This window comes from Anticarsia gemmatalis, chromosome 25 (genome assembly GCF_050436995.1).
Source record: "Anticarsia gemmatalis isolate Benzon Research Colony breed Stoneville strain chromosome 25, ilAntGemm2 primary, whole genome shotgun sequence".
NCBI classification, from domain to species: Eukaryota; Metazoa; Arthropoda; class Insecta; order Lepidoptera; family Erebidae; genus Anticarsia; species Anticarsia gemmatalis.
This window is the reverse complement of record NC_134769.1, coordinates 1,401,383-1,426,943: the sequence shown is the minus strand read 5'-3', so window position 1 is coordinate 1,426,943 and position 25,561 is coordinate 1,401,383. Positions and strand designations below refer to the sequence as shown.

Genomic DNA, 25,561 nt, shown 5'->3' with positions numbered 1-25,561 from the left:
TATCTATTGCAACGGTATGTCGGGAAAGCAATTAGTTTTGTTGCTACTCACTTAAAACATTTGTTGTACGGTATACGCGTGTGTCAATAAACACTGTTACGTTAATGAGACATGTAAAATTCAGTACAATTTAGCTGTAGCGCGCCGGCTAACTAGCGCAATTACGATATTAACGCTTTAAATGAGATAATGCCTGACATCCAAGATCCAGGTCGGCGTGAGTCACCTCATTGTGCAATTATGTACAAAGTATTAGCAACACTTTTTTAGCACTTAAACCACGGCACTCGAACACGTGAGCAGAAAAAAAAACAACAGGCTGAATAATCGAGTCCACTCGGTACTTCGCGGCACAGTTTGACGTTTGAACGCGAAAAGGCGCCAAAAGCGGCAATTTATTTTTGTAATGGCGTCTTTATTGTATTTTATTTTAATGTGGTATCGTGTCGCGGGGCGATGGCCGACTAGAAGAAGTAAGTGGAGCGAGTGGGAGTGGTGGCGAGGAGCAGGTGGTGGGATCAATACCACGGTGTGGGGCGCACGCACTGACCGCCGCGGCGGCGGGCAGCGCCGGCCGGCGAGCGCTCGCGTGCCGCGCGCTGTCTGCCCCGACATGGGTGTGTTTATAAATGTCAATAAAATTTGGGATTGTCAATGAACTTTGGGGAAATTATGTTGATTTTTGATGGAAAAATTACGGAATTATTTAGGGCATTAAAATAATAGGTTGTATGTTTTTTACTAATGAATAAATTGGTACAATTATAAGTGACCAATTAGGTAAATATTATTCGTCTATATTCGTGTCGTTTAACTTTAAACATTAAGTCCCTATTACTCCCTATACCTACTATAATAAATATTATGCATTGTCAATACCATAGGCATCTTTTTATCCAGTCCGAGGTTACACAAAAAAATACCAATAATAAAAGTAATTTGGCGCCAAAAATGAATGGCGTCCACCATATTCCAAGTATTTTCCGCTTTCAATAAAGCATTTTCATTGACGTAATGAGTTCTTAATTAAACTGTACGCAGAAGTTCCAAATATTCTAACAATGTGACTTATTTCAAGGTTAAGAACGGTTTTACTGAAATATCTAAAGAACTGATGTCGTTTTTGATTAATAACTTTTAGAGTACTTTCACTACTTAGGATAATGGTTTTATACAAATAAGCATTAAGTATGAAAGACATATTTTATGAAATAAAAAACATTAATATGGAGGTATTTATAAAAAGTCTTTGGATGAAGTTTATGTGGAAAATTGTCTCTGAAGAAAATAAATGCCAAATCTTTTCACTGAATATAATCTATCAGCTTTAAAAAAACACGATTAGGTTAAGCAGTAATCATCAGAGTAGCTAATACAAACATAGGTACATAAAATCAAGCCCTTTTCTCATAGGGGTAGGTTGAGACCAAAGAAGTAGTTTTTACAAATAAACATTGATTTCGGAGACATTATATCTGCAAAAAGTTCTTGAAAAAAAAGTGATTTCGTTTAAAGTACTGTTCAGTAATAAGGTATGGATACCTAAGTATCCTCAACATAATATTTAAATGATATAAGGTCGATAATTACGAGTATATAACACAATAACTGTTAATATATACATGCAATTTTGGAAATAAACTCTTACTGTTCATTTATTATTTCGGGTGGACATGTCCAAATGAGGCTAGACGTCGGATCAACCCTCTCGAGACTTAATGACCCGTCCGAGTGAATTAACTGTTCTATAATGAACTACATTTTATTGGAAATGGAGTTGAATTTCGCTTGTTTACTGCATTTATAGTAAGTAGGTTAGTAAAGTTAATTAGTGCTGAAATAATGTGTGTATTTACTTTTCTTTGTAGTAATTTTTAGATTAGATGCTGTGTAACGATAATTGCCTTCAACGAAAGATTCGGATTTGGAGGGATTTTTCCTGAGTCTTAATAAAACTGATTGTTTATTTTGTTGATTAAGCGTAAAAAATGCTAAGAACTATTGTAAGAAGCTCATAGGCTTATGTAGTCACGCTTACCTGTCAGTAAACGATCAGCCGGTTGAGCATCCTTTAGCGAGGACGTTCTTTAGATGGATGACTGCTAGTGGGTAATTAAGCATCTCCGTGCTTCCACATAGAAGGCTGCCCCGGTTGTTATCAATTCAGCGTCTTAATCAACTTTGACAATTTGTTATCCACTAACTAAACGATTATGGACAACTGCTTCCAAAATTAAAGTATTTGTAAGTTACAAATATAGTCAGTATAGAAATGACCTTTACATAGTACTCATAGTACTAAGTCTTTGTTCATAATTTCTATTTATAGGTTCACAAATAACACGCCATGTGTTGCATTCCTTGAGTTAAATAGTTAAGCTTTCGATGCACCTGACCTTTTAGCTCTTGTTATTTCTAGTTTTTTATAGCAAAGCAATTTGCGAGATGATTGGATTGTTGTGTTATGAATTTAAAGAAGTTTGTTTAAGTAATATACATAAGATAGATATCAATCTATATATTGTACCTGGATGTTTTTCAAAACTATTGTATTTATAGCAAAATCCATGTAAATAAAAATGGGATTTTGATTCTATATAAATACTAAAAGCTGGGACAAGTAACTAGCTGGCCCACATATCTCCATTCGCGGTCAGGGTTTCTTTACCCATTTCAGTAGGTGAAAAACACACATTACATTAAAGGTAAAACGAATCTATATCTGCTAAATTCTTCATGCTAAATTGTATCTACATTAGATCAGTGGTTTAGCTTTGAAACAATCATGCAACATACATCGTGTGGAAGTCATATTCTACCTCCAAACTGAACTGACGGACGCGACACATCAACCAAAAACCACCTCTACTCAAGTAGAACGGAACCATAACACGGTGCACTTAAAGATGGAGGAAGCGCATATAAATCTTTATAGTACGGCATACTAACCCACATGCGTTGCCATGGCAACGTTAGACTAAACATCAGTGTGTCTGTTTAGCCGATAAACTTATAGTTTCATATATATATACGAGTATAACGCCTCTTAGACCCGAAGGTGATAGCAGACGTGTATGAAATAACCTGCGTTTCGCTATTAACAATGTTAGTCCTATGCCATAGGTGCGAGTCGATTGGTAATTTGATATATACCGGACACGTTACTAAACTCCGGGCTACAATTGAGAATGATTATAAATTAAATGAGAAAAAAACAATATACTGTGAACGACCCCGGAATTAAATCTGGGACCTCGTGTTTAACAGTCGGACGAACTACTGACCGCTGCACTTATTTCTAGAAAATCACATAGATTTTCCTTGTTCTTTCTTTTTCAAACCAACCGTGTTTACTTCTAATGTTGGTAAGGACTGCAGATTTAGATAGGCAGCTGGTTACTACATAAATCTGTTTAGTAATTTAGGCGTTATAGCGTGACACACAGATAAACCCTCCTTGCATATTCGTTGGTACAAATACAAAATTAATACATTTATAAATACACTCTTAATGCATTTTAGTTTTGTTCTGTGTATTCTGTGGTTAAGCATATAGATTTTTGCCAAGCACAGTATCAAATTGGTCTGATTCAAAAATCTCCTGAAAACGCAAACTGTCAATACTTAACCCAGTAATTAAACCCAAGTTTTATACAGTTGTACAATCAGCTTGTAAGGTAACAGTGTAATTATAGATAACAATTATAAAGATAATGAAATGCATGGTTTGCACCGCTGCAAGTTAAATAGCACTCATCACGCGGTCATCTGCCTTAGCGGTTGATTGTTGAAGATAAAAGGTACAGTTTTATATACCGCCGTTGTCTATTTATTCATTCATTTAAACGTGGTTACTGTCGAGTATCGAGAGTTTGACATTTAAAATTTACTGCCAAAATAGTTCCTACCTCGCCCGTCAGAGGTGCTGATCAGATTTTCATACAAAATTTCTTGATGACAGGCCGGTTGTCGGTAGTCGACAAAGCTGTTCAAGCCGCCCTCAGTCCTTTGACATGGCGTAACGACTAATTAATTGACAACAACCGGGTATGATATGTCACGGAATAGCTCAGATCGAATACCAAGCCTGTCTTTTGAAGTAAGTTACTTAAAACAAACCGATGGCACGCCATCTATTGGAGACAGTTTCGAACTGTAGCGAAATAAAACATATTATTATTTATATGAATATACTTTAAGTAAAATAACATTAACGTTGGTAGTTGAATAAAAAATATTTGATTAAAAATTGAACGGCAATTATTAACTTAAAAGAGTATAACAAGAGTTTAATTATAACGCATGTCCTTTCCCATGTTATTTTAATAAATTAAGAGAAAAAGAGACAAAAAATATAAAAGCGTATCAACAAACAATAACCGAGCAATCATAAAGGATTAAAACGTAATTGTACTCGGAATTCAGATCAAATATTTGCACGTCGTGGACTGCAATCTACATAATATCCCGTTGTTATACCATCGTGTATATAATTTATTTGTATGTTTGTACGTCCTCTGCAATGCAGGGAACATTCCCTGCAGTAATTTGTAAAAATAATATAGTGCCTACTTTCTTCGTCTTGAAACTACTAACGCCATCTGTTGACATTTTCCGAAACTAAGGACACTTTTGTACAACTTATAATATTCAGATAGGAGGGTTATGTGCTAATTTAAAATATTATAATTAGTAAGCTGCCTTCTTAAAATATATGTAATAAATGGTAGTTTTCAAAGGCCGAAACGTTATTATTATTAGTTGGTATGTGTACCTACTGAATTTCACGTCTATAATCCATACATATCAAATATAATATATTTCATAAGAAAAAAATAAGAATAAGAAATAAGATATCATATTTATTATAATGTTAGGTTTATTTGTAGTGTTATTTGTGCCAATAATATACAAACTATTGTTGTTTGTAATACAAACATATTTTCTGTACTATCACATAATATAATACGCACAAAGAAGGAAAACTTCACAAACGGAAGTTTTTCTAAAGCCTTGGAAAGCCTTCAGAAAACTTCATAAGGACATAAAAACGTATTATATCATATAGTTTTATAAATGTCCTTGATAAATGACAATGGAATGGCTGCTGAAAGTACAGGAAGTATGACAGGGCGTGTCTGGTTTAGATATCTTTGAAAAGATATAAATAAATAAGTAAATAAATAAATATCATATAATAAAAAACCTTTACTACCAATAGTCTAATACGTAGGTAGGTATCTAGGTATAATACAGGAACGTATTTGTAATGTTTATAGACTGCTGTATGTATATTTTATGTATTATGTTCTTTTTTATTTTAGAGCTAGATGAGGGATACGTTTAAGGAATTGACTGGTAAAACTGCGGAACTTTCAGTGAAACAAAGCTTATTGATCGTCCAAAAATCTAAGAAACCTAAGTTGTTAAATAACAAGCAAGAGTGATGAACAAGATATGAATTTTATATTTGCTTTATTTTATGGGGAAATGGGAAATTTACATATATTTAAAAGGAATGGAAATATAAAGTCTCAAATCTACTAACATTTAAAGTATTAAATAAGTTTTTACTTACTTACGCTACAAAACATTAATGGCAAAATGTGCATATACGTATTACCCTACTTCTCTATTATAAACTAAATATTATTCACAAACTACTAGACAATAAGCCCTTCATTTCAACTTCATAATAAACCGCACATCTCCCACAAAAGGGTTATCTTTTAAAACCAAACGACCACTATCTGACAAATCCTCTAATAACTAGGACAGATGATCACAATACGGTGTTCATAATAAAGGCAGGACGTGTCCTTGTGCCCGTTTGATAAATTGCCCCTTTTGGGATACTCGACCTGTCTATAGTGGGGATAGAAATGTAGGGTGCTGAGTTTTTGTGTGACAGTCTTGAAGAAGAAACAATACGAAATGGGTTCTAAAGGGATGTTTGAAGGAATTTTTTTTTGCTATCCATCATTTTTGACACATATTTACTGTCAATTTATGTATTGGGTTGTCCCGTGATGACTAATCTCATTCAATCTAATCTATCTAATCAGCCCGTATCCACCCACTGTAGAGTATAGGCCTCCCCCTCAGCACGCCACTTTATACGGTCCTCCGCTTGTCTCATCCATTTCGGCCCTACACATTTAACATTTATCTCATGAAATAACATTTAAAATTAGAGGACTATATAGATTTTTTAGTTTAAGTAAGGAAGGTTGTAACGGTCGGTGTTAAAATAAAAAAGTTCAATTACTTTATCTTTTGACGTGGGCGTCAAGAGAGGCTTTCATTCATTAGAGGGATATTCTAGAAGGCACCTAGGTAGATGTGGTATTTTGGGGCATTGAGTTTAGGCCCGCGGTTAATGTATAATTTTAATTTTATTGGACTACCAAACCCTTAATCGGTGAGTTTGTTTTTCCAAAAGATAGGCGGTAAATGTAAAGTAAAGCCAGTCGAAATTTACTGTTCAATTGGCCGTAAGTACTTTTCTGAATGTATATAGCCACCGGAAAGAAGGTTGAGTATGGCTGTCTTAAATCATAGGTTTCCTCACACTTCGCCAAAGATTCAATGACTTGGCAACAAATAATGTGTTTTCGGAGTAAATCTACGGTAAATAAGAGATTGCTTAAACAAACGGAGCTTAAGTAGGACACGTTTTAAGTGGAGCTTAGTTCGAATAGAAAAACGAAAATTCTTGTACTTATATTAATTCTAAGTAAAATAGTTACACTTTTTTATTAAATACATTGTTTAATGTCAATTTAAAAGTAAATCTTTCGAAATAGAGTAAAAACATGACGCGGCGGCGAATTTTGGCAACGTATTTAAAAATAAATAATTGATTCAAGTTCTTTTAAATGAATCCTTGAAACCGAAATTAAAAAACAACAAATCATCAATTTTGATCAACGCCCTAAGACATTTTACCCCTACTGTCCCACTGCTGGGCAAAGGTCTTCTCCCGAATTAGGCAAGGGTTAGGTCTTGAGTGCACCACTCTAACCAAGTGCAAGTTAGGGATTTTGGCCTCAAGAAATGTATTAAACAATTTTACGGTATTGAAGGTTTCATCCGAATTTTTAAAGAAAGTTTAAATGACTAATTCTCGGTAAACAAGGTGACTTTTAGTTAGTTTCGAAAATTCAGAATAATATCGCATATCCAAATTCATATTTCAGCAATTATACCACTTAATAAACAGTCACTAACTCTCAAAGCGAAACATTTAAATATGTATGCGACCACAAATCAGTGTGACAGTTTAGTACTAAGCGTAGTGCTTTGTGGTGAGATTCAGTTACATGTCAGATGATGTACCGACTGCGTACTCGTATTAGTTAGTAACATGATACGGTAATACTAGGGATGTTATATCACTGGTCGTTGTTGTTTGTCCTATGGTTAGTGGACAACCTAGTGTCAAAGTTGATCAAGCCGCCCGAGAGGCCGTTGACATGGCTTAACGACTGTCAGCTTAGCAGACAACAGCCGGGACCGACTTTTTACGTGCCCGCCGAAGCACGGAGACGCCCAGCTTAAATACCACTATGCGGTCACCCATCTATGGAATGACCGCGCCAAGGGTTGCTTAACCCAGAGATCGTTAACCGATCAGTGAGCGCATAGTGACTTTATTGACACTAGTTTTGTGAAATAATACTTTTGTAGTGTGAGCGATGGTGACTTACAAATATAAGTATTTGTTGTACCTATGAATAACAAAATCAATGTACTATTATGTGTATTGTGTAATATATTACGATTGATCAGTCAAAGCTATGCTTAGCAGTCAAAAACATAGCAATGATTTTCCGCGGTAATGTGGATATCACTTTGCTCTAAAAATTATGAAAAGTATCGTAACATGGCATGTCTGAAATTTGTTCAAACAGTTTTTGACGGAATCTTAAATCCGCGTTTGGCCAAAGAGCTGGACTCGAGACTTTGCCTCTCTCACATTCTGGGAGGAGAATGAATCGAAAAATGAAATGAGAAATGAAATCTTTGATTATTTTAGTAATTAACTATTTAATCTTTATTTCTGTACTTACAGGCACTGAAATTATAATAAACAAGACCCTTTATCTATGGGTTTACGCTCCAACACATAGGTTATAATATTTTACCAACCATATCACTTACCTTACACATTTCAAAAGGTATTTAAAGGATTTACCTGAAAGCGGACACCTGGGGCCGAAACGACCCCATTGTGTCTAATCCATCCCCTAAGTACGGTATTAATAGCGAGCCCTTAACTGTGCCTGTTGACCGCTAATGACTTTACCGTTTTAAATAGGGTGAATTGTTTTGATAAAATCTTGACTTTTGTGAATATGGAGCTGTGTTTTTAAGAGGTTTACGGTGAAGTATAATTGAGAACAAAAAATATATTGATTTAAGTTAAATGCTGACACTCAATGTTACAGAGAGTGAATTCACCACCAGTCCGGAAGGCATGGCCCGCGGGAGGAGCTGACAAGAAACTCCTGCAGCATGTTTTAATCAGCAAATGATTTTACAATATTTCTGTTAAAAATCGTTGGTAATGTAAGAATTATGTCGTTTGCTTTGATATTATGGTATAAAAATTACCCACAAATACCCTGTATTTTTGAAAATCTCCCTTCTCTCTCTTATAGAAATAAAATAAAAAAATAAAATAAAAATTAGTTTATTGCCAAAAATATTAACAATGGTAAAACAATATCCTGTGGCCCCACACTAGGCAAGCCTGTCCTGTGGGTACCTGACACGACTTAAATCTTAAATAACATCAAATCAACAGATTTTTGTAGTATTTCCTTCAAATCTAAATAGAGTAAGGTAACAACAAGGTGCTGATCAGGAGTGTGAAAGTATGGAGGCATAACCAGATTAAATCGAAAAGATAATTATATTCTATTATATCCATGCAAGATATATGAATGTGAACGAAGCAAGGATTTGTAAGGATCGTACCAAGTGGCGTCTAGTCTGTGCCTACGGGAAAAAGGTGTGATTTTATGTATGTATGTATAAAAGTCGTTTCCTAAATACTAAGCTTTCAAACCATAATCCCAAAAGCTATAGTTTCAAGACACTGACAAAGTTCGTAACGCAGCTATCTATTACAAACAGAATACCGTTCAGTTTAATACTTGACTAAGTTTAAGTGCATGCGAGTGTTAGCATCTACTTTACATGAGTTCTTTGTATTAATTATATTATTATTTTACAAAATCTCCCTTAGTTTTTACTTAAAAAACAGAGAGCAGCCCAAAATTACAATGCTAATCAGGATAAGATTTAGAAATTAAAGTATGTATGGATGTGAATGTAACAAGAAAAGTTTGTAAGGATTGTACCATGTGACGTTTTCTGGTGTCTATCTACCCTTATGGGAAAAAGGCGGTATTAATGTATTTAAGTAGGTTCCTAAATACTAAGTTTTCAAACCATAATCCCAAAAGCTATCGTTTCAAGCTACTTACAAAGTTCGTAACACAGTAGTTATCTATTACAAACAGAATACCGTTCAGTTTAATACTGACGTTTCTGGTGTCTATCTATCCTTATTGGAAAAAGGCGGTATTAAAGTATATAAGTAGCTTCCTAAATACTAAACTTTAAAACCATAATCCCAAAAGCTATCGTTTCAAGCCACTTACAAAGTTCGTAACGCAGCTATCTATTACAAACAGAATACCGTTCAGTTTAATACTTGACTAAGTGCATGCGAGTGTTAGCATCTACTTTACATGAGTTCTATGTATTAATTATATTTTAGAAAATCTCCCTTAGATTTTACTTAGAAAACAGAGAGCAGCCTAGAATTACAATGCTAATCAGGATAAGATTTGGAATTAAAAGTATGTATGGATGTGAATGTAACCAGAAAAGTTTGTAAGGATCGTACCAAGTGACGTTTCTTTTGTCTCTAACTACCCTTATTGTAAAAAGGCGGCATTAGAGTATATAAGTAGGTTCCTAAGTACTAAGTTTTAAAACCATAATCCCAAAAGCTATCGTTTCAAGACACTTACAAAGTTTGTAACGCAGCTATCTATTACAAACAGAATACCGTTCAGTTTAATACTTGACTAAGTTTAAGTGCATGCGAGTGTTAGCATCTACTTTACATGAGTTCTATGTATTAATTATATTTTACAAAATCTCCCTTAGTTTTTACTTAAAAAACAGAGAGCAGCCCAAAATTACAATGCTAATCAGGATAAGATTTGGAATTTAAAGTATGCATGGATGTGAATGTAACAAGAAAAGTTTGTAAGGATCGTATCAAGTGACGTTTTCTGGTGTCTATCTATCCTTATTGGAAAAAGGCGGCATTAGAGTATATAAGTAGGTTCCTAAGTACTAAGCTTCAAAACCATAATTCCAAAGCTACTAACAAAGTTTGTAACGCAGCTATCTATTACAAACAGAATACCGTTCAGTTTAATACTTGACTAAGTTTAAGTGCATGCGAGTGTTAGCATCTACTTTACATGAGTGTAATTTAACTTTAGCGTTATTGACTTACGATGTTAATATAGTGGGATTGAAATTTGAGAGTGTAGTTACAGTCTAATTCAGTCTATTGCAACTAAAGTAAAAATATTGATAAAGTTACTAACGTATCAATTATATGAATAACTAGCTTTTACCCGCGACTTCGTCCGCCACTTGAATTTTCCCATGGGAATGCGTCATTTTCCCGGGATAAAATGTAGCCTATGTCCTTTCTCGGGTATCAAAATATCTCCATACTAAATTTCATGTAAATTGATTCGGTAGTTTAGGCGTGATTGAGTAGCAGACAGACAGAGTTACTTTCGCATTTATAATATTAGTATGGATGTCGAACTTTAATCTGAACAACGTTTTTGATTCTGTCAAAAATGCAGGTAGAGCTTATCTCAGCTTATTATTATAAAATACATAAGTATGTGCCTTCACCAAGATATAGTTCAGCCTTATAAGAGCCTTAAAGACTTGAAACGATTTCAATTGTACGTAATACACCAATGGTAAATTCTGAAGGCTACTTCCAGAGTTTGATGAAATAATATCGTAGACTATGAGTACCATTTACTACAAAAACTTCCCTTTAGACCCCTTATGCCAACTAGTAGTACTACTAATGGAGCCATCTAAAAAGATTTCCAGCTTTACGGCGTAGAATCAACTACAAAATCGGTATTTTTAAGAACTTTTTTGAAAACTGATAAGTATACCTGAAACTGTAATTCAATATCCCTCGTCTAAGAAAATTCAAGGGAAACAAACAAATTAGTAACAGCCAGCTGTGTTACCGAAAACAATATTTTAATTTATGACTTTGAGCCGGTGTTAAATCAAAACACGACGACAGAACAGAAATGGCATAAATAAACAAAATATTATGACAACACAAATTTTATAAAATACTAGAGACAATTTTATATAGGCTTTTTATTACAGTATTTAATTTTGAAGGTAAGAAGATTCTTGATAGCAAAGTCCCCAACCAGCTAGGTCGACTCAAGACCTAACCCTTCCCTCGTTCGGGAGGGGGAGGAGACTCTTACCCAGCAGTGGGACAAACATAGGTTAAAAATAATTGTATACTGTTATTCGGTTAGTAATACTCATTTTAAATACGAGTTGGCTTTTATGTTATCATGCTATTTAAAAACATAACACCCTTTGAACAATGCATACACTAAAAATGGACCCAGAAAATCATTCGTTATTTTTATGGAACTCCTTAAATAAAAATTCGACCAAGTATTTCAGCTTCAATTCAACAAACATGCTTACATTGTCGTTTTATTTTACGAGAATACGAATAAAAAGTTTTTGGCTGTATACAGCTGCCTGTGCCATGTTTCATAACTGAACGTGACGTAACTTGAGGTCTTACTTCTTATTGTTATTTTTTTTTATTATTTGGCGGTTGAGTGACCATTTTGTTGAAATGGCGCGTTTTTTTGACAGTTGTTTTTAGAGGTTACCGAATGAATTGACTTTGATTTTTGTTTCAGAAGACTAGGTATGTATTTAGGCATCAAAGCTTGCAATAAGTGAACCTTGAAATAACTGTTAAATACTAAAAAAAATAGTGGATCAGACGAATGACCGCTTTACGCAGTTATCAGTATGCCTGAGTTTTTTTAAAGACAGCCCCCGAACTCAGAAGTAAGTAGTAGGTACAAACAGACACGTAAAAGATATTTGTGAATAATTGTTCTGTGTGGGACTCGAACCCATGACCTCGCGACGTAATGGTAGTCGCATGGCAATCACCTTAACCACTGCGCCATTTGATTTTCATGGTCGCCACTCAGGATTAATGACCAGGATCAGGCAGGATCATTACTCATGGCTAAATATCAGTTTTAGTAACACGTTTAATATCTACACTGACTGTTTCATACACTAGCTCTTACTTTATCAGAAATGCTATCTGACACTAACCCCCGGTTTTTGAGGTACATTTAGCGGTTGTTTATTTACCCAATAGCGTTTAAACTCATATGAAAAAAAAACGCTATTGAATAGATAAACTACGGATAAATTTACTCGGAAACCAGGCATAAGCCGTGAAATTCGCCCTAAATGTTGCCCGAAACAAAAATGGTTATAAATTAATATGAAAAAATACTGAAATGTAAATTCGCCTACTTAACCAATCACAGCTTTGATAAGTAAAATCGTTCATAAGAGGATAAAAAGTTTTATCCATATCTTGACAAGTAAAAATCAATTCCTTTTCTATCTGAAGACGTCCATTGTGATTTCTTTTGTGGACCTCTCCATTAATACGAACGTTCACGATGAAAGCCGAGCGATCCCGAGTGTCAAGCCGGCCCCGCATTTATATCTTGAGAAAGGCAAAGGAAATTCGCGGTTCAGTCACTTGAGATTAGGTATAAGTTGGTGAGAACGATGGATTAAAATATTATAGTACTTTTTTTTAAAGATGGACTTGTGTTGTTTCTTAATTTGTCTAAAATGCGTGGTAAATGAATTAATATTATGTTTCAGAAGACTATATATAGTTAGGTACTTAATAAAATCCATTCTTCCACCTTTCTTCCAAACTATGGATTGGATGGATCTCTCTTGGATTCGGCTGCCAGTCTCACCGGATGCAGCTGAACATCAGTATTTTACATGGAGCGACTGCCTAGCTGACCTTCACAGCCCAGTTACCTAGGTAAAATCTATGATATACAAAATTAAAGACTGAATTAGGTATAAGAATACTTCTTTCTTGTGGATTTCGGACTTAAGACAGTGCGACGTCTGGGTAGAAGTGACGAGCAAAATTCATACCAATTTTATAAAAGGTTATTCTTGTTAAGTGAAATAAACCGATATTTTAAAAGTTTTAGATTTAGATTAGTCCTCAACTTAATTTATTCAAGTTAAAACAGTCCATTTTTACATCAGTAAGTCAAACCTTTCAGCGTGCTCGAAGCACTTAGACTGAATGACTCACTCATCAAAGCCAACCGAACAAAATTGTTTCAACGAAACCTTCTGACATACAGTTCAAAAGTTCAAGGTAAAATTTCGCACCCGAGGTCAATGCCCCGCGTAATCGACCAATAGCAACGCCGCAGCGCACCGGCGCGGCAAAATCGACCAATCACGTCCCGAGGCGCGGTTCCAATCCGCCATTATGAAAGAGCGGGAAAATTGCGAGAAGTGAGGTTATATTAGATTTTTTTGCCGGTCTCTTTTAACGTGTTGAATTGCTTTTTTGATCGGGATTATGTGGGAAATGAAGAGGAATAAATATGGATTTGGCTTCTTGTAAGAAGGAAAATAGGCATAACGTATATTTGCGTTTTAAATGAATGTATTACCTAGTAGCGAATCTATGATTTTAGAATATGTTTCAGTCATCTCTCTCTCTCATCGTATGGTTAGTGGCCAACCTAGTGTCAAAGTCGTTCAAGCCGCCCTGACGTGGCTAAACGACTGTTATCTTAATAGACAACAACCGGGACCGACTTTTAATGTGTCCTTTTCAGTCATTAAAAATACAAACATAATACATACATGTCTTGGTGTTTTGATAAATGATAGAGCGCATTTCACAGCAATTTATGTCTGTATTTCTATATCGAAAATAAATTGAAACAAAACATGTACTTTTTGGCAAGCCTACTGCCACCTAGCGGACATACATTGAAGTTTAACTCATAGTTTTTTTACATAGTTTTTTATTTTTACCTAGGTTTTTATTTTTACATAGTTTTTTATTGTACATAGATATACGTACGTACGTCTTAAATCCAAGCACGCAAGGGGACGAAAGATCTCAAAATGTGCTTACAAAAGTAAAATAACAAAAATAAGACGAACTTTTAAGTCTATTACATAGTATCGAAGGAAAAGCTTGGCACAATTTACGTTGGAACTTGTCTAATATATTAGATTTAAAGTTTTGCTGTTGTGCATACATAATGCGGGGGCGATGACCTCAGCTCTTGACGTTAGTTAGGTTCTATTCAATTCTTCTTTTTATTGTGGAATGGATACAGTAGATTTTTGTTAACTTTATGTTAAAGAAAGAAAGATTTGTATCTCTTTAAACAATTTTTGTTGTAGAGAAATACGTTTATTAATGCTAAAGGTACCTATAATAGTAATTGGGGTGCTTAAAACGTACTTTTTTCTAGGTATCTGAAATAACCTATAAGTTGGTTAGCGTCTGTCTGTAAGTGTTCAGATTCAGACAGTGAATAAACAAACTCTCTATAATGAATAAGATAACAAAAGGACAATTTATTTAGTTACTAAAAATATAATGTTAAAGTTTGAGCTTCTCATTGTGGTCGGTAGATGGCGACACAGTCCAATCAAATTTAAAGACATTTTCTAAAATAAGTAATAACGAAAAAATATCAGTGTCTTGTCCAATAAAAACAAATAGTCATGTGACAAATCAAATAACAGTCCAGCCCAATAAACTGTTACATTATAACCTCAGAAAAAGATATAAAATAAGTCTTCGTAAAAGAAAATATTGCCTACAGTTGCAAATAATGGCGTCTCATTGTTTTTATCTCTTGACTTGACAATAGAACATTACTGGCAGCCTATGACGTCACAATGCTGTAAGTTTTCTTGCTCTCCAAGCGTTTTCTTGCAAGAATACAAATAGTTTATTTGCATTGTTTGAAGGGTTTCTTGAGAACTAGGTTTTTACTGAAGAATTGTTGTAGAAGGGTTTTAAAGGAAATGGGAACAAAAGCTGTTTGCATTTAGTTTCTCTTTTAAATCCTTAACTAAAAGTATTGTATTGTTTTTTGTAAGAAAATTCCTTCACAGTAGAGACTATAAGAATCATAATAACATCCGTGGTGCTGTGGTTAAGGCCGCCACGTCGCTAGAATTGAGTCGGGTCGTGAGTTCGATTCCCACACGAAACAATTATTTTTGCGATCCACAAATCATTGTTTCGGGTCTGGTTGTACTTTGTGTCCGTTACTTGTATGTTGGTAAAAGTCCCCACGACACAATAGTGCGCAATTCATAGTACGGGAGTTTACTAAAAAAAGAGGATATCATTTCCTTGTAGGAATCGAACCCCAACTGCCTTAACCACTGCACCTCCTACATTAACATTTGTAGTTAGTTCGTAAATGTCTCAATAAATAATAATACGACTTAACGGCTTTAACCCTTCATCATACTAATAATCAAAAGCCTGCAATATTCTAACACAATGTATAAAAAGCAATATTTTCCTACACCGTCCAGCGGTCCTCAACAATAGGGAAGTTTCTTTGTTTAGTTTAATTGAAATACCCCTCGAGGTCATGGCTTGATTGACGTCATTTTTCATAATGCTCGGGTTAGGTTTTTATTAAAAAGAGGCCAGTTTAAATATGGGATTATGTAGTTGAAATACATGACATTATTTCAGTGGTCAAACTCAAAGATGACTGATTGACACAGTGATCTATCAACGCACAGCCCAAACCACTGGACGGATCGGCCTGAAATTTGGCATGCAGGTGGAATGAAATGCACATGAAATGTGGCAGGATTTTGATCAATTCTACCCCCAAGGAGATACCCTGAGCCCAGGCATCACTATTTGTATCATAAAGCACACTATGGAATAGTAATAAAGTATTTGAATAAACTTTTAAATGAAATCTTTATAAAAAAACACATTCTACAAAAAAATATCGAGTTATTATTCTATAAACAAATCTTTTTACAAGATCTGTAACACAAATTATGCGTAAAAATCCTTTTTTGTTATACAATTTTTTGGACAAAAGCTCTTCCTTATCATTATTTCAGTTTATGTTTCAGCCTTCGTCAGAGTATCGTGTTTCTTATCTTCGCTTAAGGCTGTTTACTGATTAGGCGTATTTTCAGGCCGTATCAAATTATCTACGGCTTTTTTCATGCGTTACTCAGAATTTAGGGGCAAATCAACATCATTTGCACCAATCCATATGTCAGATTCGAAATAATTTTTAAATTATTTATTCGTAGGTATGACTGCCACAGAGGTCTGGGCGGTAGTGCATCCAATCACGGTCTCGGGTCTATTCCCGGGTCGTGCAATGTGCTATTTTCTAATTTAACTTATTAAATACCCCTTTAAGAAGAAGGCGTGATTTCATGTATGTATGTATTACTGGAGTTTGGAAATGGTCTGTTAAATAGCAAAGCTTGCCTTCTGAGACTGTCTTAATGCAGCTCTGCCAGCACCTTCGAGTATAATAGGTTACGTATAGATATAGATACAAATCTCGTTCTGTAATATAAGAGGGACTAGCCTATCATCGGACTAAGACACATAGAGAGACATACAAAAGGACCTAACTGTCTTTGTGTTTCATAACATGAGAAAGATCTCGGATATTGCTAGTTAAGGTAACAGTCGTTGAACCGAGACAAAGGCCTTTGAGCGAGAACAGTCTTCGGTCGACTGAACGAAATTGGTTGAAAGTGCATGCTAACGACGACATATGAGATTCACAGAATGTTGCTTTAAGAACACTGTGAAATAAGCTCCTTAAATTAAGGAAATAATACTGTTACTCCTAGTCAATATTTTGCTTCGGCAGCCATTTTCTTCTTGGGTCTTGAAAATTGTGTAGCACTGTTATAGCCCTATAGGACGGACAACCGACACCACTGGTGACAAGTCAAGCGCAGGACCGACGGCTTTACATGCTCACCGAGGCACGTACAATCTCAATTTCATAACTCTGGACAATTCTTTAAGCATTTCTTGCCAGAAAACCTCAGAAGTCAATTTATGGTACAACCCTGGATTGGAACGGCGCAGCAGTCATAACTTATCAGAGAGAAAAGTAATAGCGATGTAAAAGTAGCTCTTATTACGTGTTCTCGTTAAATATTAGGTCGGGAAAAAAGTTTTTTCGCATTACAGTATGTATGAACTTGTAATAAAATCTTTTCTCTACACAAAAAAGCTCGATATTTGGGTACCTCGAGAGCTCATTGAAAGAAACCTAATGAACCGTGTACTCATTTGTGATGTGAAGCCACAGAGATTTTATTACAAGTTCATACATACTATAATGCGAAAAGACTTTTTACACAACCTAATACTAGAGCGTCCGTCCACTTTTAGCAACTATTAAGTTTCATGCTATCGTTATCGCTTTGACATGTATAATAGCGACAGATATACTTATAATCGTCATTGAAAATTGCTTGATGTTTCTGCCTTCGGTTGTAAGCCTCATCTGTAAACAGCCTTAGCTCTTACAGACAAAAAAGAAAATCATTCTGAGTTAGGATTGATATACTTTATTCGGAGCAACTGTCAGGATGAATTTGTGTGAGTTATATGGGTAAGTCATTGTTTTTGTGGTATTATGTGTTGTAAAAGGGTAAGGTATTATATTATATTCGCAGGAAGTAATTTAGACCTGTGCGACGGTTATAAATTACCTGGGAGTGCTTGAGCTATTTATTGACCCTTATTATATACCTGACTGAAAACATGGTTTCACTGATATTTATTTATTTATTTATTTATTTTAAACTTCATATACATGTGTATATAGGCGGACTTAATGCCAAAGGCATTATCTACCAGTCTACCTTAGGGTGATGCAGAGATTGAAAGAAGTAGGTGTTTAAAAAAATAAAAATAAAGGACGTTAAGAACCAGGTTTACCAATAAATAAAAATAAGGTCATGTATGTACGTGTACTTAAATATAGATAGGTTTATACAGACATAATGATTAACAAATAAGAAATATTAAATACATATATATACCCATATACATAAATAAATAATAAAATAAACTATATACTGAATTATACAATATATATACATTATGAATAATAAATATACATAAATAAAAACTAAGACGAGTGTGACGATTCTGCTACTTGTTTTAACAAGAGATTCCGCACTTTGATCTTAAACGTATGACGGTTAGTGGACATCCTGATTTCAAGAGGGAGCGCATTCCATAATAAAACCGATTGGACAGGAAAGGAAGAGTTGACAAACCCAGAAGTGTGAGATGGACATAGAAGAAGAAGATTGTTTGAGGAACGGAGGTTACGGTTGTGATTGTCGCACAGATATTGAAAGTAGGGAGTTAGGTAGGCTGGGGGAGTAGAAGAAGAGAGAAAAGAGAAGAGAGTCGTGAGTGCACGTAAGTGACGACGCTCACGAATAGGCAGCCACCTAAGTTGGGAGCGATAAGTAGATATATGATCATACTTGCGGAGGTTGAAGATGAATCGAATGCAGTTGTTAAGAAGACGGTCTAGTTTGTTGAGGAGATCTGCATTCAGGTCAAAGTAACACACATCACCATAGTCGATCAGAGGGAAGATTAAGGTCTGCACAAGCATAGCTTTAGTCCTAGAAGGTAAAAAGTTCTTAAGACGATAAAGAGCCCTCAGTATGCCAGTAACCCTTTTACAAACATTAGAAACTTGGGCTCTCCAGCTTAAAGTTGAGTCCAAGTACAGGCCAAGATCTTTTACGGTAGGGGTCAGTTCTATGGTAGAGCCATTAAATACAACTGGTGGTACCTGCATATGATCTAACCTACTAATGCTACGAATACTTCCTACAACTATAGCCTGGCATTTGGTAGGATTAACAGCCAAGCCGAATTTCATCGACCAACACTTGACATGCTCGAGGTCGTTATTTAACGTGGCGACAACTGAGGCTATAGAATCCACTGTTCCTTGCGAGTAGAGTTGCAAGTCGTCCGCATACAGATGATACGCTCCCTGAAGGTTTTTAGTCACAAGATTAATGAAAATATAATAATAAATATATAAAAAAAAAATATTTAATTCTGCTTGAAAAATAGTCTCTAAGATGCTAAAGGTACATAACTTTCTGTAAATGAAAGAAATTCAACTTCGAATTAAGACAACATAATATTGGCTCGTTCGAACAAGAATATAAAAAAAACTGTTTTCTTTTGGTCAAAATGAGTCTTTAGCGTCAAAAAAACTGTATGTACGTCACTTTAATCAACATCTCTTATGTATATCAAAAAAGCTGCTCTCATTCGCACTCTAACTCCGAAATAACTAATATGAAAAAAACTAAAATACTGACTACTCGAAACAAAGGCCTACATTTGTATTGTGAGTTTCGTGTGATTTCAAAGAACAAAACTAAAAGCAAAAATTTTACCACAATCAATACAGCTGTAGTCCAACAACTTAGTCTAGAGCCATTGGACAATATACTATAATCATAACTAGTTTCTGCCGGCTCCTGTGTTGAAAGTGCCTATAGCGTGACTTTTGTCCGCGTGAAAGGATTTGCCGTGGTAAAAAGTATTCTATGTGTTAGGTAGGCTTGTGTAGGTTATAAACTATCTGTGTATCAACCATTAAATCCATTCAGTAGTTTTTTTGTAAAGGGGATGAGAAATACACCATCCTAACAAACATTGAAACGCCCGCCCCTACATTTATATAAATAGTAGGATGAATGATTCTGTGTATTTCCAAAATAAAGTAGCTATATCAAACGGGCCACTGTCAACTGCATAAGCCAGAACAAAAATATTGTTAATTCAAAATTTTCTATATCTCAGCCAGCCGCGAATCTTGTATATACAAGGCTCTCTACTAAGTTGTGGGACTATAAGTCGTCACATTGCGGTATTTGAAGGAAATGCGCAAAAAAATAAAGTATTAAGTTCATAAAATAGAAGTAATTTCACGTCTATCGTTGACGTGTACCTAATTCATTGAAATAAAACTATTTATACGAGTTTAATTTAGTTTTTATTTGTTCTTTACGGTATTTCCGCGTAATACTGAAGTTCTGTGTTAATGATGTTTATTTTATTCAGAAATTAGGTGAAAATTAACGTTTACATGAAATAAGACATACTAAATTATATTTTACTACAAAGTGTTTGTAATTAGACATATTGCGGTCTACTCTTTAAAACTTAAATGATTAGGAACTTTATTGAAATTTTCTTGAATCTTGGTTTGCTTGTAGTCTTCTGCATTTTGTTACGGTAAAATCACTATAATCAAAATTCTAAAATAACCATGTTTAAGTGTAGTTTTAATTTGATGCTGACGTTTTAATTTGATGACCTTTCCGCAAAAGAACATATTTTGAGAGTTTGTAAAAAACTCTTTTTCAGAGTCGGACTCGAAAAAAGGAATGATATCTTAGCCTCTACTCATAACTTTTAGCTACCGATAAGTTTGTCTCTTGACCAAATCTCAAAAAGTTTGCAAAGGAAACGAAATTTTGAAGTACTTTTCTAGACAAATACTTGAAACCTCTCTTTCATATTTGTTTTGTATTTTCGCAGAATTCATAAAATTTATGGCAGTTTTATTACAATGAAACGATTGGCTAATTTGCAGTAAAATGATTGTTTTCTGAACAAATAATAAATATATGAGGGATGTTAGTAGGGGTGGGAAAAGGAGGCTTCCTCTGTCATTGTAATGGCGGAAGTAATGTGCATGTTATTTTTTTTTCCGAACAGGTGTGGAGGCATGTTTTATGTGGAAAAATATTACACCTTGCATTGCTGAAACCAAGGAAATTTTGTGTATTCGTATGTTTTTTGCCACCTGGTTCATAATAAAAAAGAAGTCAAGTATAAATCTCTGTAATTAAGTGCCAGTAGATAGCTAAAACCAATAAGTGATAACAAAAACAATGTTTGTTATTAAAATGTATGAACCTTACAAATTATAAATATTAAATGTCATCCTAGTGATCCTAGTTAAGCCACCCTTTTTTTATGCGGTTTCAAACATCTCTGCACCACTTAAGTACTGTAGACACATATAGAATTATAATATCTAAATACATAAATAATTATTTTCGGAGTATACTGTCCCACTGCCGGGCCAAGACCTCCCTTCTCTCCTTTCATTCATCACTGTGTAAATCTATGTGTAGACAGCTTTACGTAAGTGAGTTTATGTCAGCTTAGCCTTTCTTCCAACTATGTTAGAGTCGGCTTCCGGTCTCACTAGAGACAGCTGAATACCAGTATTACGTAAGTAAGGACAACTCCCAAAATAATAAAACAAGCAAGCACACTACCAGTTTAATCAACATAATGCCAAAAAACAAGCAAAATTCTCTCCTTATTTTAAAGTAAAATACCCGACCAACCCACTGAATATAAAACTACAATGTCAGTGAAATATCACAACGACTGCATATAAATGACACTGCAGTATTAACCCTGCCAACTGATCTCCCGGGGACAAGACAGTTTAATATTGAGAAACACTGGCTTTTTGTCTCGCGACAGTTGCAAAAGACTGAGAGACAGTATTATTTTTAATACATAATATTAGTACTAACCGTAGTAATATAAGTATAGTATGTATGTGTCTCTGTGCACGATTATCTGCAGGCATATATAGGATTTTAATATCTAAACGCAAATTATTATTATTTTCGACAAGTACCATCACACTGTACGGCAAAGTCCTTGCTTCCTCTTTTCCAACTAGTACCGTAAATGTAGCAAATTTTTCGTAAATCGTAAGTAAGCCAAACACAAAGAAAGACAATATTAAATACCCTGCAGTACCAATTTCACCAACATAATACCAACACAAGCAAAACTATCACTTTATTTAAAGTTAAAAACTACAATGTCAATGTAGGTAAACCTTCCATCCAAATCTTCTATAAGTGTGTCCAACACAGAAAAATAATAAAACAAAAGCAAATACGCTACAGCACCAATTCCAGCAACATCATACCAAAAAAAAAATTAAACAGACCTTCTTCATTATTCAAATAAAAAAACCCAAACTACCCGTTACACAGCGACTGCATATAAACGACATTGCAACAGTGACCCTGCCAACTGATCTCCCGGGGACGAGACAGTTTAATATTGAGAAACACTGGCTAACAAAGCAGCCGTTGTTACGATGAAGTACAGATAATTACTGTTATATCACACTGTTTGTTTTACTGGTGTACACTTCATTTGTACGAATGGAAGTTGTTTTTTCGCCGTTTAAAGATGGTTAGGCTTCTGTTTGAAATTTTGCTTGCAACAGTTGTTAAAATAGACGAACAGTATTGCTTTTAAAATATAATAAGACTAATACATTTCAGAAAGGCTTTTTTTGAATGAAAGTTACGAAGTAAATAGAGGTTTTTCACACAATTCCTTAATTTTTGTACCCAAGCATTACGTTTGTAAAATATCTATTCATAGGAGGAAGTTGAAATAATATACCAACATTGCAAGATTTTTTGTTTAATTCTATGAAAATTAAGCATAAAAAGCTCCAACTGAGCATCTCTTAGTAACGTTTCTAATGGTCATGTAGTCATACTCATGTATCATAACTGAAAACACATCATCAGTCACGCCTTTTTAGGAAGTAAGCAAAGACCAAAGCAACTGCATGCTACAATCGCCACAAAGTTCTAATTCATTCACATCTATACATCTCGTCATATAATAAACACACTACTTTAAAGTAAATACCATAGTCCTTACATGGAATAAGTCTAATGTAATTGCAGCGGCTAGACGTATTGGCCTCCAGCCAAGATGAACGGACGAGTTCGGCAATTTTTAACGTAAACTACATCTTTGAGATGACGAAGACTGTCCTTATCTGCTGTTGGGAAATTTGATGGGAAAATAATGGAAATACAAAGAAATAGCAACTAATCTAGCTCTTGTTAATTTAGAAATGCGGTTTTTGACCAGCGTTTCTGAATTGAATGTTTAGTCAGATATTTGTAGTAGTATCACATAAAACATCTCTTTAGAAGTTCAAAGATTAAAATCTTTTATTAAAACTCTTATTTTATTATAAACTGGTTGTATATTGATCTATGTCTCGCAGATGTATCTTGTCGATAAACGAATCAACTACTACAATATAAACGAATGTATTGTTCCTTTTTTTTGAGACAACTCCCGTTCTATATAATTGCTCTTGAAACTCGAAACCCGACTCTAAACCCGAAACAATTATTTGTAGATCGCACAAATAATTGTCCCGTGTGGGAATCGAAACCACGACCGCCCGACGCAATGGTAGCAGCGTGGCGACCTAAACCACTGCACAATGGATGCAGTCTGAAGTAATCGTAAGTGCAGTTAATAGCACAGTTTTATTGCACCTATAAGAGAGAAGAAGTAAGTTAACTAGCTACCTAACTCATTACAAAATTACTAGTAAAACTATCAAACTATAAAGTTGTGAAGTCAATTTGATATGTTTTGAACGCGGAAGGTAAACTCATGAAACTAATCGTTACTGCAACGGATGCTGCGGTTAAAAGCTTGTTACTAATACATAGAGTGAACGTAGCTGTATTTATTCAGTGCTATGAATAACTCAATAGTAATACTACCTACTGCAAGTGCTACAGCCAGGGAGTTTGTTGGAAATCTAATATTATACAGGAATAAACGCATTTAAACATTTTTGATCGACTTAAATAAAAGCAGGTTTTCGGTTTGTGCAATTTAATGCAAAATATGCCACCGCCAGAGTTTATTTTTTGTCGAAAAGACATAAATTTTGCCCATACCTTTTTACAATCAGCATTGCTTTTATTCTTTCTTGCGATAATTATCATTCTGACAAATTTTATTTTTATTCAGCTTAGCTGTTTCCGCGTAGATGACGTGACAAACACTCAAGTATTTGTAAATAATCTGTGCGTTACAAAAAAAGTATGAAAAATCAGTCATTAATGCCTGTACAGTATATTAAGAAAAGAGTTATTTTTATGGAAAATAGAAGCAATCATTCAACAAGAAGCTGACCTGATCGTATCGAAAGTTCGTAATCGTACTATTGATTGCTATGCAGTCATTTCAACGTAATGACTGCCCGACTGGCGCAATAAGAAAATGTCCACCATACGGTGACACCACGATATAACTTGATGTGATCTTCTAAGAATTGTTTTGAATATAAGAAAATGTGTATGTCAAAATAAATTACGTTTAAATACATTTCTTGATGGTATGCAAGATCCTAAGCCCGCACTTGGCCAGCATGGTGAGCCTTCCGACGTTCGGGAGCCTTGCCCGCAGTGGGACAGAAAAGAGTAAAGAAAAAAATACGCCTTGGTCAACGTGGTCACCGGCCGCAAGAAATGTGGCGCCGCGTGAAGTGGGTTCGAATCCCATCCAGGATTTTTGTGATTAGCACGAGTATTCGGTTCTAAACCTAGTTGTAAAATTATCTGTATAAGTATTTAAGTTTGTTCGTCAGCTATCTGGTTACTATAGCACTTGCACTGCTTAGTTTGGAATCAGAGGACCCTGAGTATATAAAAAGAACCTAGCAACCGAGCGACTGCCTATCTGACCTCCACAACCTACCCACAAGTTACCTGGGTTATGACACGGTATCTATCAACAACGAATATTATATAATAAATAAGAGGCCTAGCAACAACTATTACAAAACTGCGATAACAAGATAAACTGTAGACTAAACCTAAACTAAGTCTCGCCAGAAGCCATACAACGTCATAAAAAATTAGCCGCATTTCGGCTCGATCAATATAGCTTTAATAAAATTATACCGAGGCACCGATCTCAGGAGAAATCATGGTATAAAACCTGCACTTTATGTAGAGCTGAATAAATTATTAGCTTTGAAATGAATAGGCTTTGTGAAATGCAGCTGTAGCGAGCCTGTAAAGCCTTGAATGGATAGAAAATGTTTTTCATGACGTTAGATTTTTGCGTTTTGATAGTCTTAATCTCTGGTTACTCTGAAAAACAGTATTATGTGTTTTTACATTAATATATTAATTTGCCATGCAGATTATGTTTTACTTGACGAATTTGCAGATAAATTTGGATGCCGTGGTGCTATCATCATCATCATTATAAATGATAGTATGAAATCCTTCGTGCGCGAGTCCGACTCGCACTTGGCCAGTTTTTTATTAACGTGTATTCAAAGTCAAAGTCAAATATGCTTTATTTCATAAGTTTTAATAAGTATTTGAAATCGTCATATTTTTTTCCTACAAACAAAAAACAAACATACAAAGTCACACAAAAACTACTATACTATAACGT

General features: G+C 34.9%; 1 protein-coding gene across 8 annotated transcripts in view; it reads right to left on the bottom strand.

The window, feature by feature from the left end:
• LOC142984039 (uncharacterized) overlaps positions 1-25,561 on the bottom strand; it is a 98,229-nt gene that overhangs the window by 62,240 nt on the left and 10,428 nt on the right. Inside the window, exon 1 of one of the 8 annotated variants that reach the window (XM_076131352.1) lies at positions 199-482. The exons of 5 other annotated variants lie outside the window; for them this stretch is intronic. The gene's annotated coding sequence lies outside the window, so the exon portion shown is untranslated. 2 more of the 8 variants (XM_076131354.1, XM_076131353.1) reach the window with 2 other exon arrangements.